This window comes from Cyprinodon tularosa, unplaced genomic scaffold (genome assembly GCF_016077235.1).
Source record: "Cyprinodon tularosa strain WSP-4 unplaced genomic scaffold, ASM1607723v1 ctg228, whole genome shotgun sequence".
NCBI classification, from domain to species: Eukaryota; Metazoa; Chordata; class Actinopteri; order Cyprinodontiformes; family Cyprinodontidae; genus Cyprinodon; species Cyprinodon tularosa.
Window position 1 is genome coordinate 2,006,908 of NW_024038851.1, and position 25,045 is coordinate 2,031,952.

The following is a 25,045-nucleotide window of genomic DNA, read 5'->3' on the forward strand; positions in this document are numbered from 1 at the left end:
ACCAGCTTTACGCGCCCGACGCCTGGTTCCTGTGACATCTTGGAAGTATCCCGGATTTATTTAGGAGGGGAGGGAAATAAACAAGAATGGGTTCAAAAGCTAGACTTGATCCTTGAAATGAGGATTTTTCATCTCTAGGAGACTCCGCGTAAAAACGCAAAGAGAAAAACTCTGGAACGCAGGAAGCAGGAGCGATCCGTCTGTCGCCCAGACTCTGAACCAGTCAGCTGCAGCGCACCGCTCCGAGGCAAAGCGGAATATTCAACTTTGGAGAAAATGAGAGAGGGATAGAGAGAAAGGGGAGAGAAAGAGGAGGGGAGGGGAGGCCGACAATCGCAGGAAAAAGCGGCTCCTCCTACCTTCCCATTACCAAACGCAGAGGCGAGCAGATACAGTAGGAGGTCAGTGCGCCCCGCATGAACTGCGGAGCGCCAAGTGTTAACGCCTGGTTAATTCATCCAAAGTGCAACTTAGCAGCAGAGGGCAGGTTAAACTTTGAAGCTTTATTAATGAAAGAAATTTCAAGGAGTCGGACAGTGAGGTCATTTAAGGTTAATTCCTCTCTATGGAGCAGGTTTTTTTTCATTCAGTCAGCAAGATATTCGCCCACATTCCTCTATCCTTTTCTTATTGTGGAAAAATGATGTAACTTCGAGCAACAGATGCAGATTCCCTAATAAAACAACATACATCTTTCATTATTTACACATGGTAAAGCAGAAAAATTGTGCAGTTAAAGCTAAACGCTGGCAGGACATAAGTTTTAATATTGATAGGTCCAATATATTATAATACAAATATAATGCTTAAAGGGGAACACTTGTTTTTTTTTTTTTTACATTGGGCCCTTGATTTTATGTTATTACATCATGTTCTACTCACCCGTATGAGTTTTGTGTCATTTGGAGCTGTTCTGAAGATATTCAGTTTTGTTATATCCAAGTAACGTCTTCCTATGGGCAACGACTTGAAGGCAAAAACTAAACTGTTCATAATTTATTCGTTATGGTACGTCAGCATTCATAACATGTAGGCGAATCACCTCCCCCAGACAACTGCGGTTATATTTTTTATATTTTTAAAAAACAAAGCAGAGCGTGTATGACGTCATCCGTGCGCCGGACTGGAGTTGTGACAGGCAGCCCGAGCCACAGGTGGCTATGCTCTATCCCTTCTATTCATTCAGCTAACTAATCTGAATCGTTCAATTCCATTTGGAGAGCGAGATCATCTGTGGTAGTAGCACTAGACATCTTCCAGGCATGTGAGAAAAAGTAGCAGAAGTTTAGCGGACAGGAAGAATGACGCGGATGACGTCATACACACTCCACTTTGTTTTAAAAAATATATATAATTATAAAAATATAACCGTGGATGTCTGGGGGACAGTGATTCGCCTTACATGTTACGAATGCTGGCGTACAATATAAAAAAATTATGAACAGTTTAGTATGTGCCTTCAATTCGTTGCCAAAAGGAAGACGTTATTTGGATATAACCTAACGGAATATCTTCAGAAAAGCTCCAAATGACAAAAAAATCATATGGGTGAGTAGAACATGATGTAATAATGTAACATCAAGGAGCCAATGAAAAAAAAATGGTGTTCCCCTTTAAATTCTGTCAAGTAATTATCACCAACATGGGAGGAAATTAAACGTTCAATATAAATGCATGCCCCTAATCTTTAGGAATAATTTAAACCCATTCACTTAAATACCTGATATAAATTAAAGGGCTAAAATGATGTATTATGCCAATACAGAAAAGAGCAAAAACCATTTGATCATTATAAAATAAAGTTCTAATAGTCCTTTTTGAGCTTAAATAGAATTCAACATTATCACAACCCAACAAACGTTAATGAATAAATAAACCAATCTACTCTGGTTTTAGACAGCTATTACTTAGAAAGCTATTAAACAGAAATGCAGGTCCCACGTTTAGGGTTTTTATTTGAAAAAGACAAATTAAAGCTGCGAATGTTTCCTAATATTTCCAAAATCTGTAATGCTCTATCACATAAACTCTAAAAAAAAAAAAAAGAAAAAAACTTTATTAAAAATTTTTTTTTAATATTACAAAATGTGGAAAAAGATTTATGGGTTATAAATACTATTGCAAAGCACTATATCCCAGGGTTTTCCCTGAACTTTGCTCTGATAAGCTTTTAGTGTATGTGTTCTGCTACTTGGCTTTGTGTGCCTGTTTAATTGGGAACAACACAGAGGTTAAGAATGAGATTGTTTGCCTGTCATGACCCGCACCTGTCTGACCTCACACAGCTCGGCACGCATTCTCTTTTTCTTTAATATGTGCTTGATGCATTGCTGTAATGGGTAATGAGGTCACACTATCAAAATAAACACAGGCATAAAACATAATGGTCAATGGTACAGATATTACTACTATTTCTACAGATACTTAAGAAATACATCCCTTTTATCTCTGATACTGGATAAAGTGTCAGAAAAAGAATCACGTACCAGCGTTACAACAACAGCAAAGTGAATGCAGGCATTGTTTTCAAGGCCTGATTAATTAAGCAGTTTTATTTGATGACTAGGACAGAGGTTAGAGGGAGATATCTGCTTCTACAAGAAATCTGTTGTGGATAAAACTGTGCCAGACAAGGTGTGTCCCGACAGGCAGGTCTGTCTTCAGACTCTTAACAAAGATGGTACCATGCAAAGTCTCTGGGGGCCTGCTGGGTCCCAAATCGCCATATTTACCCATCTGTCTCATTTCATTGTGTCCATAAACACACATTGAAACCTAGATCTGGCCTATTTGTGTCTCCCATGAGCAAAACTTCTATTAGCTTAACAACTGTTCTGTGGGATGTCTGAATCAGGATGTCTCTGCTTGTTTCTTTGTTGCAGATGTTAAAGATTTGTAGTTGCGCTACCAGACAAACAGGTTGGCTCGAACGTCAGTCAGAATGAATGATAAGAAACATGATATGCAGCTTTGCAAACCAAAGAGGTGGACAAAAGCGTTTGCGTCAAGATTATTAAGTGGAGCACTTTCCCTGTGCTGACTGGCTAAGACTGTACCTTATCTAATCCATCTGTCTGTAAGTGAACATAAAAATAACAATGTCTACTGAATACATAGCAAGACTAAGTTGCGAGTGACTATCATGTCAACTCCCTGCAGGAGGTATTTTGAGTTTTAATAGGTCTTTTGCCCTTTAAGTCTGACAGAACGGCTGCCTGATTGACTGTGCAGACTAAGCCTGGATTTAGCCTGAGGCACCCACAGTGCTGTCTTCACTTTCTGACCACATGGACATGTGAGTTTTTTGAGCCTGGCAGTCAGCTGCACTGAGAGGGAGCTTTTAACATCCAGCACTCTAAATGAACTCAGTGTTTTGTGGGTTGGCGAGCACTAATGTATGTTTACTCACCGTGTGTTCAAAGCGCCTCTTTTATTTGCTGCAGCGATTGGTCACAGGAATGCTATAGAGGGCTTTTTTTTAAAGCCAGTTTCTTTTTTAATCTATCTTTTTCTCATTCTGAGCCACTGAGACTCACTTCCAATTATATTGCAGACCCGTGTGATTACAGCAGCCATATTAGCAAATATACAGCTGATAACAATGGATTAGTGTCGAGATTCTCCCCAACAAAGACGCCTTTTGGCCTAGATAGATGCATAGGAAATATATGGGGAGAAAAGTTGGCTGATATACTGTTGTAGTTCTTGACTCGTGCCAAGTTTACTGATTGTATGAAGTAGCAAGATTTGTCATCTCTAGGGATATAGCACAACATCCAGCTCGAGAGATTAAACCATACCTGCTGTTAGGTTTATAAAAGCATGATGAAGCAAATTTATGTTTTAGGGAAAAATAAAAATACAAATGGTTTGTTCTCACAAGTTAACTATATTTAAAAGAGTTTATAAAAAGCATGTAATTATGAATTTCACATTTGACCAGTCTATACAGGACATATGTGGATTTTATACTTGCATAAGGTGGTCCTTAATCTAAAAATGACAGAGTATAATAATTTTTTTGTGTCATTTTGGCTGCATCCAAGCGGTTACATCTTAAAATGGTCTTATGGACGTGGCAGTTTTAATACTGAATGCCATCTCTCTAGCAGATTCTTTCCCCGCATCACAGTCAAGACTTAAACCGACTTGCCATGGAATCATTGGAATACAATCTGTGCTTTGAAAAACCCCGTGAAGGTTTCTTAATCCCAAACAGTTTTTTTTCTTGTTTAAGTTAAAATATGACCAGTATAAGTATTTTAGAGGTTGAACTCCAGATGATCAAATCCTGTGCTGTTGGTCTTAATTTAGAGGTCTTAAGGAAATACGAGGCACGTGCAACTTTTGATGTTTGTTTCGGATAACTGTTAGCTACAAAAAATTCCTCTTATGACACACTCTACTTGAAATGGCATGTCAGTTTGTTTTCTTTCACTTACCAAGTTGAGATCCAACAAAAATGCTCTCTGAAGCAGTGGCGGCCTGTGGAGTTTTCTCCGGGGGGGTTATAAATTCAGAATACACGTATACTAAAACCAATAAATCGTACACTAAGTTATAAAACCAGTATATTTATATGAATGCCAACAACAAAAAAAACATAAAAACAAAACATAATTTTCATGTACAGGTTTACTTTTTACATAAATCCCTCTGTGGCTTTGTGAAGGCAATCTGTGTTTTGCATGGTCCAATAAGTCACAAACTAAAAAACTATTTGTACCTGTTTAATAATGGAGAAGCTTTTAGTCAGCTTTTATATTTTTTAATATATAAAAACTATTTTCTGAGAATGTGTTTATTTAAGAGGAACTATGCAAATTAATGAACACTGAGAAAAAGTACACTATGTTATTTTCCATGTAAATTCCAGATTTTTCATGCTTCTTTGCCTTTTCTAAAAGGTGCATTAAATCAGTCTTACCTGTCTTTGTTCATGCTGGGTTAGATACTGACGTTTGAAAAAGGAGGCAGGAAAGCAGACTAAAGAATTAGCCAAGCCTTCTAGCTAAACCAGATCGTGTGTACCGTCTCCATCTGTCCTTGAACTGCTGATTAAATTTGATTTTCAGCTGATCAGGTCCAAATTATTTCACCTCCAGCTTCTCTTGGTAAGTTTGCTAAAAAGGGATTTCACTTAAATACATTTTTCTTGCTCCATTTCTCTCGTCACCAATCCAAAGACAAACGAAACAGCTTTACTTATCATGAAAGATTAAATATTTGTCTTGCAAATCTAAAAAAATATATTTATTATTTCAAAATATTGTAATTTTATCATTTTATCATTTTGTCTTAATCAAGGTCATTGGGTGGGGCGGCGCCTCTATTGGCCAACCACCACTGCTCTGAAGTTAGAAAAAGCTTAGTAACAGCTACTATACATATAAAACACAAACGTTTCAAGTTTAACCTGATAAGTTGCAAAGCGGATGGTTATATTTCATAAGGATATAAATTTTTAGGTTGATACCTAAAATGTAAAGAGATACTGTATAATACTCTTTTTTTAGATTAAACTTCCATTCTTTGATTTACAAGCATTTATTAGGCCTCACAATATACTAATAGGCTTAAACAAGGAAAGGAGTTTTGAAGGCAATCTGCCAATTTCATACCCCTTATCTATGTCTGGAAGAAGACATAATTTTTTTGTCCAACTAATAGTGGTTAAAACCCATAATCACCAGCAAATAGGTTTTCCGTTTTTCAGATAGAACACGTTTAACTTAGACCACAGCAAACACAGCTTTTGTAGTGATTTTAAAACCAATCATATTTTGGTTCTCCGTTCAAATTTCAATAACAAGGTATAAATGTTAATGGTCACTACAACATAAATATGCTTGCATAAGGTTATGTGGTACTATTTAAACTCTAAAATGTCCCCATCAAGATTTTCTTAACCTCTTCTAGTGTTTTATTGCAATATTTGGATTCATGGTAACACACATTCACGAGGCTTATACCTTATGCATGAGGCACATATCTCAGTCCTACAAAAGTGACAGCAAGGAGGATGTGTGTATGATGATGGGGTGCTCGCCATGTTGTCTATCAACAATAATTATGTGCAGGGCAAATGGAGTAGAGAGCCAACAACTTTCTGCTTCACCCTATAAGTTTGGAGCTGCTTGTGTTTGACTGTATGTATATAAGAGGCTGCTTCAGCCAACATTGGCATTAGGGCAATAGTGATGAATTCATATGAAGAACGAGTGGAAGGGTAAGTGACAGAATGAGGACAGGATGCAGGCTGCTGTTGACAGTAAACCCATTGGCCAACAGAGACTTTTGCCATTGTGGCTGCATGGGGCAAAGCACATATCGAATTACCATCAGCTTAACAATCCTTGTATGTCTGTGTGTCTGTTTGGGTTGTTTGCTGGTGTGTGTGATTTGGTGTACATGCAACATACACACCACATACAAAAACACACTTATAGAAATTGCTCATGGATGCTGACATGCATTCTGCCATGACAAATGACCTGTACCATCTACCAGCGTAAGACCAGAGGAAATGCATTAGCTCCAGTTCCAAAGCTCACTGCTCATCAGAGACCTACAGGTGCTGGTCATAAAATTAGAATATCATGAAAAAATAGATTGATTTCAGTAATTCCATTTAAAAAGTGAAACTTGTATATTATATTCATACATTACATACAAACTCATATATTTCAGATGTTTATTTTGTTTAATTTTGATGATTACAAATGACAACAAATGAAAATCTCAAATTCATCATATCAGAAAATTAGAATATTACTGAAGACCAATAAAAACAAAGGATTTATAGAAATGTTGGCCAACTGAAAAGTATGAACATGAAAAGTATGAGCATGTACAGCACTCAGTATTTAGTTGGGCCTCCTTTGGCCTGTATTACTGCAGCAATGCGGCGTGGCATGGAGTCGATCAGTCTGTTGCACTGCTCAGGTGTTATGATAGCCCAGGTTGCTCTAATAGTGGCTTTTAGCTCTTCTGAATTGTTGGGTCTGGTGTATTGCATCTTCTTCTTCACAATACCCCATAGATTTTCTATGGGGTTAAGGTCAGGAGAGTTTGCTGGCCAATTAAGAACAGGGATACCATGGTCCTTCAACCAGGTACTGGTAGCTTTGGCACTGTGTGCAGGTGCCAAGTCCTGTTGGAAAATGAAATCTGCATCTCCAAAAAGTTGGTCAGCTGCAGGAAGCATGAAGTGCTCTAAAACTTCCTGGTATGTGGCTGCGTTGACCCTGGACCTCAGAAAACACAATGGACCAACACCAGCAGATGACATGGCACCCCAAACCATCACTGACTGTGGAAACTTTACACTGGACTTCAAGCAACGTGGATGAAGTGCCTCTCTTCTTTTCCTCCAGACTCTGGGACCTTGATTTCCAAAGGAAATGCAAAATTTACTTTCATCAGAGAACATGACTTTGGACCACTCACCAGCAGTCCAGTCCTGTTTCTCTTTAGCCCAGGCAAGACGCTTCTGACGCTGTCTGTGGTTCAAGAGTGGCTTGACACAAGGAATGCGACAGCAGAAACCCATGTCTTTCATACGTCTGTGTGTGGTGGTTCTTGAAGCACTCACTCCAGCTGCAGTCCACTCTTTGTGAATCTCCCCCACATTTTTGAAGGGGTTTTGTTTCACAATCCTCTCCAGGGTGTGGTTATCTCTCTTGCTTGTACACTTTTTTCGACCACATCTTTTCCTTCCCTTCGCCTCTCTATTAATGTGCTTGGACACTGAGCTCTGTGAACAGCCAGCCTCTTTAGCGATGACCTTTTGTGTCTTGCCCTCCTTGTGCAAGGTGTCGATGGTCGGCTTTTGGACAACTGTCAAGTCAGCAGTCTTCCCCATGATTGTGTAGCCTATAGAACTAGACTGAAAGACCATTTAAAGGCTTTTGCAGGTGGTTTGAGTTAATTAGCTGATTAGAGTGTGGCACCAGGGGCCATCAATTTTGAACCTTTTCACAATATTCTAATTTTCTGATATGATGAATTTGAGATCTTCATTTGTTGTCATTTGTAATCATCAAAATTAAACAAAATAAACATCTGAAATATATGAGTTTGTATGTAATGTATGAATATAATATACAAGTTTCACTTTTTAAATGGAATTACTGAAATCAATCTACTTTTTCATGATATTCTAATTTTATGACCAGCACCTGTATTGTACCAGCCTCTCTGGGAATTGATCAAGAAAAAACATTAATTGAGAGATAAAAAAAAAAAAAAACCTTTGTTTGCTTCCGAGCACTGAAATAATAATAACAAAGCAGGTGTTTATTTTTTTTCCTTTACCTATTTTTTTCAAAACATAAAAACCTGTTGAATGTAAGGATAATCCTATTTTTGCCCCTCTTCTTTCGCCTCAGTATTAAAGCCTACATGTTTAAAGAGTGGGTGAAAAATAGAGAAGTAGCATTAAGCATATTTCTAACTGTACAATACTACCTAATAAATATTTTAACCATCACAATCAAAACATTGATTATGAAATGTTGATAAACTCAAGTTTAGTGACAAGCAGAGTAATAATCAGTATACTATAGGTATTCAAACTACGATATATAACACATATTTACGTATGCCTTTATCAGATGTAAACATACATTAAGATGCTTTAATATTACACTTTTTATCATTATTATTAAACTCCTCATCACAAAGGTTTATCAATTCTTGTGCCTAAGGTTTGGTATCCAGCATCTTTTAGATATGTTTCTGCTTCCACACCTGAATCAAATGGCTAAACTGCCTCACAAGTCAAGATCTCAAGAGTCCTATTAATTAAGTATTTGTCTCAGATTCCTGGAAGCAGTAATACCTCTATAAGGTCCAGGACACCAGTCATCCAGGACCCAATGCAAACTGTTGACCCTTTTTCCATAGTAGTATTTGGAAGGTCAGATATTGATATTAAATAAGAAGAGATCACTCTCTGTCTTTGCAATAATTCATCCCAAATGCATTCCAACTGATTAGGGTCAGGACTCGAGGCAGGCAAAGTAAGGTCTTTCCTGCTACATTTACTCAGGTATGTCATTATGGATCTTACTTTAAGCAATCTTGTTGTAACAACATTAGGTGTTTCTTTTTACTGGAACTTTTTACCTGAATTTATGGGTAAAGTGCTGTTGGAAACCAGACATATGATTGGTTGTTGTATGCACATATATTAATTGCTGCATATGGCTCAAAATTATGAGAAAAACTCTACCACTTTCAACCATGCAATCAAAAACAACCCAAAACTATAATAGTTCCTCTACCAAAAGTTTAGATTTAGCAAAATGCACTTAATGACTATCAATGTCTCCCGCTACCCAAGAAATATTCACAAACAGCAGAGTAACAGACAAGTTGTCTTTTATTGAAAGGCAAAACTCTAGTATCTTTTACTGTAATATTAGACCATAAGTGTGCAGCAACAAGTGTGGAACTACTGCTCTTGAGTCCAGTTTTGGTGTACTTTGCACTACTGCATCCAAAACTTAGCATTACACTTGGTGGTGTAAGCAGATGCAGCTGCTAGGCCACTGAGACCATTCCGCGATTATTCAACAATACTTTTGACCTAATCTGAAGGCAATATAAAAGTGTAATGCAGAAATGTTTAGATTATTGCACTGTGACTTAGCAGCTGAGTTGCAAATATTCTTAATTGATTTCAGGTAATTATGGCATCTCTAACAGATAACTAGGGAATATTAAGTAGAAAGGAAATTTCTTCAATAGTGCGAAGTGGCATCCAATCATGTAACTATGCTGGAAAAAAAAAAACAAGCGTCATTTTAAACACATGAGGCCATTGAAATGACCAAAACCATTCAATGGCTTGGAAGCATAACCCAGTGATTTAGCATTGCAGTAACTGTTTAACACATTATATCTCAAATGTTTTCATTTTGATGTGAAACACTACTATGAACATTCTTGACATGTTTTTCCCCATCCGTTAACAGAGGCTTCAAAATTCTAACAATCACAGACTTGTAATTCCATATTACATCAAAAGTGCCATCTGTGAGCCCTCTTGTTTGTAATATAAAATCATAAAAGTATAACCAGATCAATACAAGCTTAGAGGGTGAAAAACAAGTAGCTAAAAACAGTTTTCCATTAGTCTCGCCAAGTCTTTCCAACACGGCTGCAAATACTCATTTCACACTGCCATCAAAGCAGAAAATACATATGCACACATCTAAAGGGGGGGGGGGGGGTGACTGTATTCTGACATTAATAGTGGTTGGATTTTCACATGGAAAAGCAATCATTAACTGTTTTGTGGGTCGTGTATGCTGTAAAGTGTTGCAGTTAATGCACTCAGGCAAAGAGTACAGCATCAAGTCCAAGGGATGAATCCATTCAATTTTGTTTACCGGTACTCTGATACCTAATCTAGAGAGGATCTGCAATATATTTGGACAGGTTTGGATTAGAGCTGCAGTGGGGACAGGGTCAGAGCATATTGATACAGAACGATTACCTGTGAATAAAAATAATAATTAAAAACTAACAAAAAAAGTCTTCATGTTCAATGATAAAAGCTGCATATTTACATGTTCTAAGCATAGACAGTACTTTGACCTTCTTATCACAGTTGTGTTGCCTTCTTCATCCTTTGGTTAACCACCAAGACAGTTTGGAGCCAAAAGAGACAGACTACTTGTGGAGATATATGGCAAACTGAGAGGAATGATATATATGGCTGCCAAAAGAGAAAGAGAGAGAGAAAAGAAAGTGACAGTCCTTATCGGCTCTGTGAATGAACGGACTTCCCAGTGACCCATGCTCTGCCGCGTTGTTTGTCACTAAACAGTGAAACAAAAACAAAACCTTTTGTACAGAGATGTGCAAATTGTAGAGGGGGAGGAAGGGGTAATCTAAAACGAAACTCGTTCTGATCAGTTGATGGTGATGATTGGTGAGCAGGTTTATTAGAACATTATAGGTTCATGGTGATTTTTTATATCTTTACCTCTTAAAAACACACACACATGCACACCCACACACAAACAGGCTGACACAAACAAGTTGATATTTTAAAGATATGACATTAAACCATCACTTTGCACTTCTATAGACTAACAGCGTATCTACACAACTTTCTTGGCGTAATTAATGTTTTTCAAATGGACTGAGTATCATTTGTTGAATGTCAGAGAATATCAAAAGCAGGATGTTACATCTACGGCAGCGAATGTGCAGTTGCTGCAATGATAAGGCCTCCACTATCTAGCATAGCTATAGATTAGTTAGTTTTAGAAACTGGAACTAATATTCAAAGTGCACACTTGGCTCCTGTGATACTGGATGTTAGACTGGGAGGTCAGAGCATTTTCCATGCAAAGCCTGCTTTAGCACTATATATGACCAAATGAAAGAAACTAAGCAGAGTGAAACTGTAAAGATTGAAAGCTTATATTGGATATTAAAATTGGAAGGTGGGATAGCTCGTTTTTTGGTTTTGGAAGAGAAATATATCACCACTAAAAATCTGAATTACTTTCTTTCAAATACAAGTACATCCCTGGATTATATTGTTAGAAAAAAAGCCTGAATTTAGACACAAAAAAGACTCTAAAGAAGAAGTATATTCAGTTCATCTTTGTGTTCTTTATAGAACAATTTGAAAATGGCTTTGCCAGTTACCATCTTGTCTGATAGGATTATTTAAAAAAGAAAAAAAAGAATCTTGGCTGAATCAAGAATCTTTAGTAAAGCATTGGAACATAACAGCAGTAAAATCACTTTGATAGAACTGAATATCAGATATAGGGAGATGAATTTGAAACATGAAGTCCAGTCACATATTGATGTAAACACAATAAAAAGGGTAGGATTTTTGTTTCAAGTTGTTGAATTACCTCACGGTCACAAATGATACCATTAAGTTTTAGAAGAAGTATCCATAACAACTGATTACGACCACAGTGTTTCTAAAACTTTGAGCACATTTTTTGCCAAAGTTGTGTTTCATATAATGTTATGAGATTGAGATGTAATGACACATTAATAACTGAATTTGACAACCTTTCACAATAATGTACTCCTAAAACTTTAAACTTTAAAATATTTCAATAATGTCATATTACATTTTTTATTTGTTTAACGTATCAGCTTGAGAACTTAAAGCTTCTAGTCAGCTTTCAAAAACTGTAGGATCATTCAGTAATATAATATGACTTGTCGTTAAAAATGGTATAGAGAATAAAATTTCTTTTTCATTATGCTATGTTTAGCTTTAGTTTATTAGAACTCTTTTTAATAAGTTATAAAAAACAAAGTTATGTCTAATAACTAAAAACAAATTATCTAAATGTTAGTATATTTTTGCTATTACGCCATAACGGGGTACTTAAAATTCACAACATTTATAATTATAAATGTTTATGTCTTGCAAAAAAAAATTACCTCATAAACTTAAAACAGACAAATTAGAGCATTTTATTAATGAGACATCACACAACTCTTTTGTAGAACCAACTTTTTCTAGTAACATGGTATGATTTGTAAATTTTTTTTAACAGACAGGATGCGTTACTGAAAATACTTATTAATTAACAGCATTAGTAAATGTCAACAAAAACTACAAATATTATTGTAATCTTGCCAATGATGGAGAAAGTAATAAAAAAAAGTAGATTGGACTGAAAAGCTTAAATAAATGCATCTCTAGTGTCAACCATAAAAAAAAAAAACATCAAACGTATGAACTCTATATGTATTATGATTTCAAGGATTAAATGATTTTTTTTTATATTTGCCACAAAAAGCCCACGCAAAAATACTAAAAGTTATGCAACACCTCTATGAAACATAAAGAGAGAGATACTTCTTTGGTGCTTTGTTATTTAGTAGATAGGTCACAGTAATAATTAATTTGTAGATGCTTTTTTAGGTTTAAAATATTTCCAATTATATTATTGGGGTTTCATTCAATTTTAAAGCTGTGTCCTGATTATTAACAAGTATTTAAAAGAGAGCCCATTTAGATTCCCATTCTGACTACTGCTTTTTGGTCCGGTACAGATGTGGTGCATTATGCAGAATGAGAAGTTCACCTTTTCCAGGCACAGTACATGTTCGTCAGGATTACAGACATTTAGAATCGTCCCTTATCTCACAGTGGATCAATAGAGCCCTGCTGCTGAGCGCATTTCATCTCTGCCACAGTACAAACCGTATACATCCTCTGAAAGATTGCCTGCTAAAACCAATAAGTCAGTACATTGGCCTGGCTGTGGTCTCAATGACATTTTCTTTCTATTTGGATAGCACCACCGGGTAAAATCTAAGCAGACTGCTGGTTCTCAGACCAGCTAATCACACGGAGGATAGGAATCACTGAGTGTACTTTTGATCACAGATCACTGGCATGATAATCAGTTTCTGCATATAGATCAGACGCACCAGAGTGGAAATGAAAGTCTTGTTGGTTTTGAGCATATGCTATTACTGATTACTGTTTAACAGAAGGCAGGCCACGGATGTAGGAAAGAGGGGAAGCTCATGGAGGAATAGTGTAGGCAGAAAAAGCAAAAAGGAAGAGGAGGGATGTGGAGAAATATGGGTCAGACGGAGAAAGGCAGTGAGAGCTCAATGTAAATGGAAACGTGTAAACATGTACAGGCTAATCTCATTATCCTCCCCATCCTCCTGGGCCTGTGATCAGATGCCCAATTAAAGCAGGAGATGAAAGAGGAGACGTAGAGGATGGAGGTGGAGGTAAGAGGGAGGGAAGAAAATATAGGACGCCAGAGGTAGATGGAGAGTCAAATTGATAGGAAATAGGTAGCAAATGAGAAACGATATGAAGGACGATTCACTTTATATTACATGATATATAAACTGTTCCCTTATGTGAGGAAAAGCATAGTAATGTAAAAATAGCGCAGTAAGTTAAAGGAAATATAAAAGTGAAGCTCTACTGAATCCAATAAGGGCAATAATATTTCTAAAGTTCAATATCTATAATCAGAAAAACAAGGTAATGATATTTATCAATATAATTATACCATAAATACATTTGTTTGAAGATATAATTTAGTCCCCTTTATGCAATGATGCAATAAATACCAAAATAAAATAATGTTTACATATAAGGATACCAAAAGTTAATTATTGTTTATTAATTAGTGGTGTAGTTTTTAAGCTCTATCAAACATGTTCTGATGGAATTGAAGTTTGGACTATGATTGATCCATTCTAACAAGAATATGGATTGCTTCTTTATATTACCAGCCTTTAACATCTTTTTTTGTCCTCGATCCCCAGTATTGCCCTTTATTTAGCTCAATTAATTTCTCTAGGTCTCCTACACATGCTGAGTGAAGGAATACCATAGCATGATGCTGTCAACGCCATGTTTCACCATAAAGAATGTGTGCAGAGGTTACATTTTGGTCGTATTGGATCAAAGCACATTATTCCTGAAGTGTATGCTTAGACTGATCAGATGCACCAGAGAGTGCACGGGGGAGTGATGGCCTGGTGGTTAGAGCATTGCACTTGAGTCCCAGAGGTTCTGAGTTAAACTCCCGCAGACCGCCACTCTGGGTCCCTGAGCAAGACCCTTAACCCCACACTGCCCCCTGGTGCCGCACAGCTGCAGCCCACTGCTTCCAAGAAGATGGGCTAAATGCAAAGGTGAATTTCTCAAGTGTGAGATCAGTACATTTCTATTATTATTATAAGATGACTTTAACAGGTGATTGTTTGAACTGGATTATTTTGTATGAAAAATAGATCAATTCAATGTGCTCAAAAGCCCAAGAAAAAACAGATCCCAGACATCTCCCCAAAGCATTGGTTTGTTTATACCTATCATAGACATATTTTGTGCACTGCAAAAGAGAAAGAGAGCGTGAACTCTGTAATGATTGCTGCCATTAAGGAATTGTTCTGTTTCTCTTTACTTTTTATTTTATTCTCTTAAAGGACAAAGCATTGAAGAAGATGCAAGTTATTTCCTGTTAACCTAGCAGCTGTTAGGCAGGTATACTTTTCTTAAGACAAATAAATATTTCTTTATAATCAGGCTGGAAACTGACAACCAAATTAAACCAAGTTTAATAGGTAGTGCAGTGGCATTTCACGCTTGACATAGTTTCTGCTATTGTTAGACTAGACAGCATGAAATAGGTTCTAAAGGTGTGGTCATAACACTGTCTGTGGCTGCCTCTAATACAGGTTTGCTAACATGCTCTTACAACTGTAGCCACAGGAAATAAAAGCCACAATCCAGTTAATGGAAAAGATGCTTTAAATATTTTTCTCCCTCGACTGTCCAACTATTTTTATTACCCTTTAAATTCTGACAACTTCATTGATTTTTCTTACTACATGTGCTCACTGCCCAATCCACCTTTTACTTTTTGTTCTTTCCTGCTGATTCTGAATACTTCTCTTCACAGTTTATCATCTCTTCTTCTGAATTCTTCCTTCTTGCTTCCCGATTCCATGCACCTCTCCTTGCTGAGCAGCAGCAGAGCTCTTCATCAGGCAGATGTCAGGCATCTGTCACAGTCTAGGCCAGTCTTGGCATGATTGATTTTTTTGCCCACCTGCGTCTTTCATAATGACCAACTGTCACTTGTTTTACTGCCTGCCCTCTATTTTTTTCTGGCTGCAGCATCTAAGAGTTAAATCTCTCTGCTCAGGTCTACATGGCATCATCTCACTTGTCTTCCAGTAAAATTTACGTGCGTATAAAGCAGAACCTTCCTGTCTCCTCTGTAATCTTTGCTGAGATTACCGTTTCATATGGCTGCTTCACGGCAGCATATTGTTCCAACACTGACAAGTGCATATCTCTTTTGCAATAAAAAGCTTCAGGTATTTAAGTCTGCTCAGAAAAACAAAACAGATTTTGCTTAGCTAGAATTTAAAATCAGAAGTTACAGCCTCAAAATTAAAAGACATCAGAGCACAAACACGGTATGCTTCCTGGTTAATAAGCATATTAAAGTTTTAGCAGAAAGGTTTGTGCTTTCTAAAGATTATGAAAGGAGAAATGTAGGCCAAAAAATGTTTCTAACATAAACAAATGGGGACGCAACAGAAAAATATTTGATTAAAATAAAGTACATTTTTTGCGAAGTAGGTCCCCTACAATTCCTTTTTAAACATCAATATTTGTACTAAAATATTATTTCTTTCATGATTTGTGCACATTAAGATCTAAAGAGAAGCGTCATCTCCAGGTCAGACCCTGTAATTCAGTGAAAGGGCGGAGTCAAAGTAAAAAAATGTGAAAGAGGGGTCACTTCAGTGGCTGGAAGTTGTAGAGGATTTTGCTGGGAGTTGGAGGGAAGTGGGCTGCTATTCAGACGGCGTTTGACTGGGAAGGGCCATTTTGAATGATTGCTACATTTTTCCCATAATTATTGTAAATGTATATTTTTGGGAACAGTAAGAATTCGTCAGCCTGCATTTTGATTTTCTCCCGTACCGTTTTTCAATTTAAAAAAAGTCACAGTTTAAAGGCCCCTCCATTTGCCTTCTTTTAAAAACAAGTTTATTATAGAAATGTATGGAGAAACTTGCTGCTAAATTTTATGCAGATTACCTTTAGCCCTGACTGATGATCAGCTTGAAACTACAAACTCCAATCTACGGTATATCGAATCAACCTTGTAAGTTCAGGATGGATGCTTATGAGGGTAGATGCGGTGTTCTGTCATACGACATGTATACCGATCTGATGGTAACTTTTCATTACCACGTGCGCAACAGAGAATTTTAACCATATTGAATTTTAACAGCAGTGTATCGACCAACAAAACATGTTTATTTTAACTTTTAAAGAAGTAAAAATCAGCTTTGATTTGGTAACATTTTGTTTTTATGTTAAAAATCCCAGGAAGCATTGGTCCACTGCGACTCAGAATTTATTTAGGTCAATAAACTAATGCTGATCTGACAGCATATACTGTTCTTCAGTGGAAAAGATGCAACTTCTTCAGCTGTGTGCATCTTTTGTGACTCACTTCTACATGTTTTACCATCACACTTCCTTTATATCAAACTGAAAACTAACTTTGGCAAACTTCACAAAAAAAACTCTCAGAGATTCACTTTTCATTACCTCAGAACTGTTCTGCAGTCTGTGCTGTGGTCATGTGTTATTTTCTTTAACCATAGTTTCCATCAATTGTAGCTTGGCAGGAATTTAGGAAAAATGTCAGTGATTTTTTTCTTTTGACTTATTTTTTTTTATTTGACCCAGCCAAATGTTGGCCATTGATTGGATTTGTGGGATGACAGCACAGATGAGAGAATTGCAAGAATGTCCCACACATAGCATGGCGTCACCCCAGCCCTGGCCTGCGGACCTTTGCCACATATCTTCAGCCCCTTTCCCAACCCCATTTCCTGTGAGCATCACCAAAAAAACACTAAAAGCGTAAACAGAACTTGAAAACTCTTAGCTGTTTTTAGTTAAAAAGGTTGAACAGAAAGTATATAATAGTTTCTAAAATTAAATCAGAATCAACAAACATTGTCACATCATATTAAATGTTTACAAAAGCTAAAGATATAAAATGAATCACAAAGTTCCCTGGCACAAATCTCTAGCTTTTATTCTTTACATCTTCACATTACATTATTTACTTTCTTTTTTGCATTTTATCTTATACTTATTAATCTATTTAAAGAATGAAAGAGTACAACTAGATTTTTGAATAAATTTTACATTGCATATTAATATTCTCTTTTTTTCCATCATGTTTGTATGGAACTATTCTGTCATCCAAGCGATTTGCCGCTCGCTACTTTCAAAAGACAACAGTGAAAGGCTTTCTGTGTGGGTAAAGATGTGATGATTATGGGATAAAGCATATCTGGGCTAAAACTTATCTGTTTCTGTTCTTGTCATATACATACATCACTAATAGATGCCTCATTAAACCAAAACATTGGTTTAAAGAAAAAGTAAAGCTTTTAAAGCATGGATAGAGTAAAAGTTATAGAAGTAAAAAGTAAACATGTCTTTTTTATAGGACTCTCCCAACTGACGTTCACATAGGAGTTTACAAAGAGTAGATTTACAGTAGCTTAACGATATGGGAATTCATGAAAGAAAAAAACAATAATGTCATTAATTTAGGACCAACATGAGTTGCAGAGGAACATGATTACTTAACGGCTGTCTCACAGTGACTTGTGCACCTTTATTAACATTACTTGAAACGGTACAATCAGTCCATGTCAGCTTGATATGTTTTATAAGGTGGCAGAGGGGTGTAAAATGCCTGTAAATACAGGATTTTACAGCAAATGTAAAATGTTCTGTAAACACAGAAATGAGAGAATGAAACTTTAAAAATAGACTAGCAAACAAAAGTTTGAATAACATCAGAAAATATGTTTTTCCCTTAGCTGAAACAAAAACAAAAAAATGAGACTTTGTCTTAAAATTGGCCCTACAGCCCTTCCCCTCACCAAGGCTATGTCTAACAGGTGCAACCATATAAAAAACAATCGTTCATTGTGCTCTATTGAACTGAAAGAGAAAATAATCCCTGTTGCAAGAAATAAAAGATGACTCACCCATGTATTTGTGCCCACCTGCATAGATATCATTTCTTGATTCATATTTTTATTCTTTCAATTTTCTCTTAATGCAGTATTTTGCATGCATGTTTTGTTTTTGTGTAATTTTAGTTTTTGCTATTGCCAGTTTTGATTTTGCTCGTTTAATTTTCTAATTTGTAAGACCTTTTCAATTTGCTGTGAAATCATGTGTTAACATGCCGTTTTCCCCGCTTGGCCACCATAGCTTCAGGTAAAAGATCTTTTAAAATAAACCTGTCTAACAAAGCATGACTCCACATGAGCAAACCCATCTTGACATTGCTGAACTCTGAAGTTGAACCTTAAGAACACGTTTCATGGATTTATTTCAGGGAATGCAATGTCTTTTTTTTTTTTTTTTGTCTTTTTTACTTGAACTCAATTCTCTGGCTATCCCCAAGTCATCTGATGACACACTGATGCCAAGAACATGTCCAAAACCTCATTCATATTCCTTAGCAGCTGTCAGACTGAGTAAAAGGAGCTTCAAACTGTAAGCAGTGTGTATGAAGAGTCACGGTATCTCCCTAAGCTGCACTCACCTGTATGTCAAGCCTCTTTGATGACAAGCTGTTCTGAGGCATGATACAACTTTACATTTGGAAAAAGGGGCAAGACTGCTTATTTGTGTCTCGAAGCTTTCACTCTACTCTTTCCAACATTCTTCTCCTTCTCTTGTGCCCTTCTTATTCTATCTGCCTGATGAGGGCTACAGAAAGAGCTGAGAGGCATCAGAAGGCATCTTTGAAACAGAAATCTGGCAGAAAACCTTACATTTATAATACTACATGTGGCCAAGGCAGGCTGCAAGATTTGTTGTCAGGAGGAATTTCACCAGAGATTGGATGAAAAAGTAGAGGAAGAAAATAAAAATGCAAAAGCAAGAAAGAAAAAGGGGAGTAAATAATGCCTCTTCTGTAATAATGACCTATTTATGCTTTCACTGAGCCCTGAAAGGGAGAAGTAAACAACGATAAATAAGAGACATCAGAGGAAAAAGAGGGAGAAGGAAAAGCAAAAAGTGGAGCTGACTATTAAGATGACTTGTGTCAAAGTAGAATAATGCTTCTTATGCTGCAACTAAGGTCACCTAAAAAATATTCTCCAGGGCTAAGTAACATAAAAGGACTAAAACATGGTTTGAATTTGCTAATCCTCAGTTAGTCAAATATTCAATTTATACTGCTATTATAGCCGCTTTAACATTTTTATGAGCATTTTTATATCTTACATTAGAAGAGATGGACTGAAACAGCAAAATTTGAATCAATTAAATAAATTACATAAAAAGGGTTTTCATGCTCACAAAATAGATTTTTTTTTCTGAAAAGGAGTAAATGTGCTGAGGAGATGGAAAGATATTTGTCCAAAAAGTTCTTGTGTTGCAAACTTTTACCTTATGACTGATCAGCTGTTTCCTTTGTTGGTGTCCTGAACACAAGCATTAGAATGGCTCTTCTGTCTCGATGTCTCTGGCTGACATGATAAAGTAAGTACAACTTGCCAAACTGCAACACATTCATTAAAGCCTTAGTCCATTACAGATGTGTGTTTCATTGCATTTTGCTACTTCTACCTCCTGTTTATTACAGCCAGGCGTTACATTAACCAACGACAATGTTACACTTTGCGCCGACCGATTAGGTTGATTCAATGGATGGAAACACATCTAATACCTTTTCAACATTTTAAAAGTTTTCTTAATCTACATGAATATTAGACGGAGACATGGATGATAATCACTGAGGTCCATTTGCTTTTGACAGTCACGTAACATTATCTTTTAGCCTTTTGACATTTATTTATGATGCAAAGACCGTCATTAGCTACTTTGTTTTTTGTTTTGTTTTTTAAAACAGATAATGAGCATAATTATGCCATCATTAATAAAACCATTTATTTCCTAATGAAAATACAGGAGCAAGATTCACATCTCTTGTCTGTGGAGTTTCTCAACAAATAAACACAAGGTTTTTCTTTTTTTTAATGATGGGTGTAATATTGTACCTTTTAATTTCTGAGGTCTTTTTGTCCACAGTTACCATTTACTGCACTGTAGTTTTTAGAGGTTTTCTTCTTCCCATTCCAAGTTGGAGGATTTTACTGGGTTATCAGAAAAACATGAACATTTTCAAGGTGTTTTCGTAAGAAATAAAACAAAATAACCAAGGAACATTCGGGTGCACACATTTCTGAAGTCAGATCAAATAGTTAGTCTAAGAAGAAATGTCTTCATAATGACCCAGGTATCATAGCAGCAAGAGTACATGACAGAAATAAGTTACGTTTGTTTTGGGCATAAGTAATAATGGTTAAATGATGCGCAGAAATAAAACCTTTTAAATAATAAAATGCAAAAATAAACCAGACAAAATGAGCCCTGCTATTCAGACTACAGATCTTTAGTTTACATAACAGCATAATTTCACTCCTAATAACAATAGATACAGATTTTGGATTGGGCTTGAATCCCTAACCTCATTATAAGCCAGTCTAAAATCTGTTTTAGCCATTTAAAAGCCACTCAAAACCAAGGCTGATGTCAGGTCACATCCGTTTCTTTAAAAATGGCATACAGCAAATAACCCAACAGATATTATTGAGTCAATACATTTCATATTAAAATTTCTACCTTTAATCTTTCAGAGGTTTCAATTCTGCCTTTCATTTATATATATATTTGGAAATCTCAGAATTAAAGTAATAAATGTGTACAGAAATACCGTCATTCACATTTTTCAATGAAACCCTCTGGTAAGGAATCCAACATGCTAAAGAAGATTAAAACAACCTAAATCTGTATTGAAAGGCCGAAAACTCCCTTAATATTATATCTAATCATGGTTTAATAAAAATAACTGAATACAAAACTTGGAATTAAAGCAATGTGCTAAATAAATTAACAAATCAAAACCAAATTCTTATGAAATATAGAAAAAATGTGGAAGCTTTGAGTACTTTCTCTGCTGGTGCTAAACTTTGAATGAATGGAATATCATTCACTTTTTGTCTGTTTGTCACAAGCAAACAGGTTTCACGACCACTCAAATCATTGAAGTATGTTTTTTCCTCATTGTATAATGACAGAGGATAAAAGATTAAAGAAAACATAAAGAGGAGGCCCAGAGAGGCAAAAAAGAGCATGGTGAAAATAAAGTAAAAGTAAAGCCTAGATTATAATCCACCTTAAGGAGAAAAAGTTCAATAAAAAGTAGCAGTAAGAACAAAGTGGTGGCCCTAAGCAGAGGCACTGTATTATCTTAGGCTTATTGAATGAACTACTTACTGGGTTAGATGTTACCGCTTTGCCTTCTTAAGATTTTCTGAAATACATTTAGTCTTACATTGTGTGCAAATACAGCCCATAAAAAATACTGCTCACTGTTAATGTGTTGCTGCTAGTTGGAAGAATTTCTACTCTAGGTATTTCTTTTCTTTCTTCATATCATTACACTTCATATCTCAGCATGGCAGTGCTTAAACTCTTACTTCTGCTACAGATTAAAGCCTTTATGAGAGGTGAAATACTGGAGGTGAGTCTACTGAAGTGACTAAAGTCATGTGTGACAATAAAACAGATATTGTGTGTATACATTGGTGAATTTATGGCAATAAAATACCCTCCAATACCTCTTTTTAAGAAATTCTGCACGTTCTTTCTGTAAGGCACATAATAACTCAAAAGTGCTCCATTGAATGCTGCTGTCTATAGCCGTGAAGGACTGTTAGTTTGACAAATGGATTGTCCCAGAGCTGTCTACCTGGCCCTGCATGAGGCAATTCAAGCAAGAGCGCTACCAGGCAGGTCTGTCCTTAGTCCTAAATGCCACATCTAGGGACTCAGACAAGGATTATTACTGAGTCATACCGTGCAGCTAAAGCTGACATAATGCTGTTTACTTCAGTTGCAGCTTGCACTTTCAACTGTCTGGACTAAATGGGAGAAAATGGGAAGTGTGAAGTTATCAAGTGTTTTAACCTAAATCTCATCTGATGAAACCATCCATAAGGATAAGAACTAATTCTTGCTAATTGATTGACTTTATTGATCTCACAGTGGAGAAATTTACTCCTTATATAAGCTCAAATAGCCAAAGGAAAAGAAGAAGGTACCAAAGGAATAAAAAGCTGCTTGGGATGTATTGAATATATATATGGTGCATCCAAATATGACACCTTTTTTTTAATAGCAGGATTATTATACAGGGTCAGCATGTTTACATGGGTATTTATATAGTTGGATATTTATATTTATATGTGTAGTTATTGCACTGGGTGTCAAATATAGAGAAATAGGTTCAATTTTGAGATTTATTTATGCTAACCAGTGCTACTCTATTAGAGTATAATTCAGGGTTATATTGGATAATCTTAAAATACCGATAACCCGCTGAGATTTCCCTAAGCACTTTTTATATGGTTCATTCAATTTTTTTTTTCTATTTCATTGAAAATATTTTTCAAAGTAAAAAAAAATTAAAAATCAATAACTTTCAAGAAATTAAAAGAGAGTTCTTGTTTCCTTAAGTTGCCACCAACCAATGTTCCCCCTCAGATTGCTTTTTTTTTTGGTCCACATGAATCAGAATCATATTGGTGCAAAATTACCTCAAATATTCATTTCAGGTAAATCCCATTAAAATTTTGTAATGAACATTAAAATTAATACATTTATTCTGCACTACTCAATAGTTTATTTCGCTGTTACGTTTATGAAAAGTTTTCATTTTCATAATAATCTAGTTATTTTTTCTAACAATTTTTTCATCAATTCCTAAAAAAATGAGAAAATATGAATGCAATGTACATTTAATGATAAAACAGCATTTATCATATGCCAAGGTTAAATAATTGTTTTGACATATTTAACAGTAAGTCTATAGTTTTGTTTTTTCACATATGTGGAACTGCTGCAGAAATTTCTGCACTAGAATTTCTTTTTAGATGAACTGGAAAGGATTATTCATGGATTCAGGTCACAAAATTTATGTCTAAATATTAGTTTAGACTAAAAGTCAAGGCACAGTCCTCTGTGTCTAATTTTGCTGCATTTTTCATATTCTATCTCATCAAGATGTATTTTTACTGGAGCTTTTGAGTCATGTAACTGTCTGACACCACTAAGGTCAAATCATTATACTAGTCTGGAGAGATGATGCAGACTTGCTTTTATCCAATTTTATACACTTATCATTTTTGTGAGCTTTAATTATCTTTTTTTATTTTCATTTTCTATTATAAGAAAACCATTTTCATTTATTTCAAGTACATTAGTGACCCACTGTGTGTAAGAGGATCGAGTCAGCGTAGAACTGTTGACTGTAGAACTGTTGATCAGTTTCTCCTTGGTAAGGTCACATCCCAGCTAAGACAATAAAAAGTCTGACCTGAGGAGGTTACCAAACAAAGCAGGAATTCAACATGCACTGGTTAAAATAATGCCCATTACATGTAGACAGCTCTATCAGATGGCTACTTCTGAGGTTTATTAGCTAAAAGAGGTCATCTAGGGGTAAACTGTGCTTTAATATATGGAAAATGTAACCCATGTGACTGCCACAGCCTCTTATCAGCCTCTTTTTAAATATATGCTTTCTTTCTAAAGTTACTTTTAGGAACAAAATAATTCAATGAAATTATCCATAACTCTGAGATATCACAGCCAGTGATAAGCCAAACACTGTCTAGATGTTCTTTATAAAATCTGTCCAAATATCAGATTCTGAAGCTATCATTAATAATACTTTTGTCATCCAACCACTGTGGCTACCAAACATATTTTTTCCTGACTCTCCTCCTCACTCACCAGCACATCTGTTTCTGTCTAGGTTCAACTGCATTTTTTTTCACTCCCTTCCCTGCTGTTGGCATTTGTCTGCTGGCTTAATTACAAAAATTGGCTTTAAAGCTGCACTTTGCATGGACCATTTATAGTTAGATGTGGGTGTAAAGAGGGACACGCCTTGGATGCAAAATTTAAGGTACAGTTGGGATTTATAAATAAAAATTGATAGATTTTTTGTCTGCTTTTGGTTTTATAAATCAGGTTTTTTTACGCCATTTTTGAGTTTTTGGCATAAGTAAACTTTTAGTATAAATCCTAAGCTAATGTGACCAGACATCCCATTTTAGACATCATGTCCCGGGCAAAACCTCTCCCCAGAAATGTCTGTGGCTTTATCATCTGATGAATGATAGGAACAAAAGTTGCCTATGATCTATTATTATGGAAGCTGTGTAGAGTTTACATTGAGTGCTTTGCTCATAACAACCGCTTTTAAAGCAGCGGTTTGAAAGTGAAAATTACATGGTCTTTAACAAACGACAGATAAAAGAGCAGTGAAAGCTTTTCATCACCTGCCCTGTCATATTATGGTTCTGATTCAAACATCGCCAAATGTTAAAAAGGTAAGGTTTGTAAGGACAGAAAGTCAACCAGGTGATACTG

At 36.0% G+C, this 25,045-nt stretch overlaps 1 protein-coding gene across 4 annotated transcripts in view; it reads right to left on the bottom strand.

Moving 5' to 3' along the window:
- mid2 (midline 2) overlaps window positions 1–25,045 on the bottom strand; it is a 220,059-nt gene that overhangs the window by 141,972 nt on the left and 53,042 nt on the right. For 2 of the 4 annotated variants that reach the window (XM_038286578.1, XM_038286573.1), the window contains exon 1: window positions 3–277. The exons of the other annotated variants lie outside the window; for them this stretch is intronic. The gene's annotated coding sequence lies outside the window, so the exon portion shown is untranslated. Of the gene's footprint in view, window positions 1–2; window positions 278–25,045 lie in introns of those variants that run through there. 4 annotated transcript variants of the gene reach the window in all.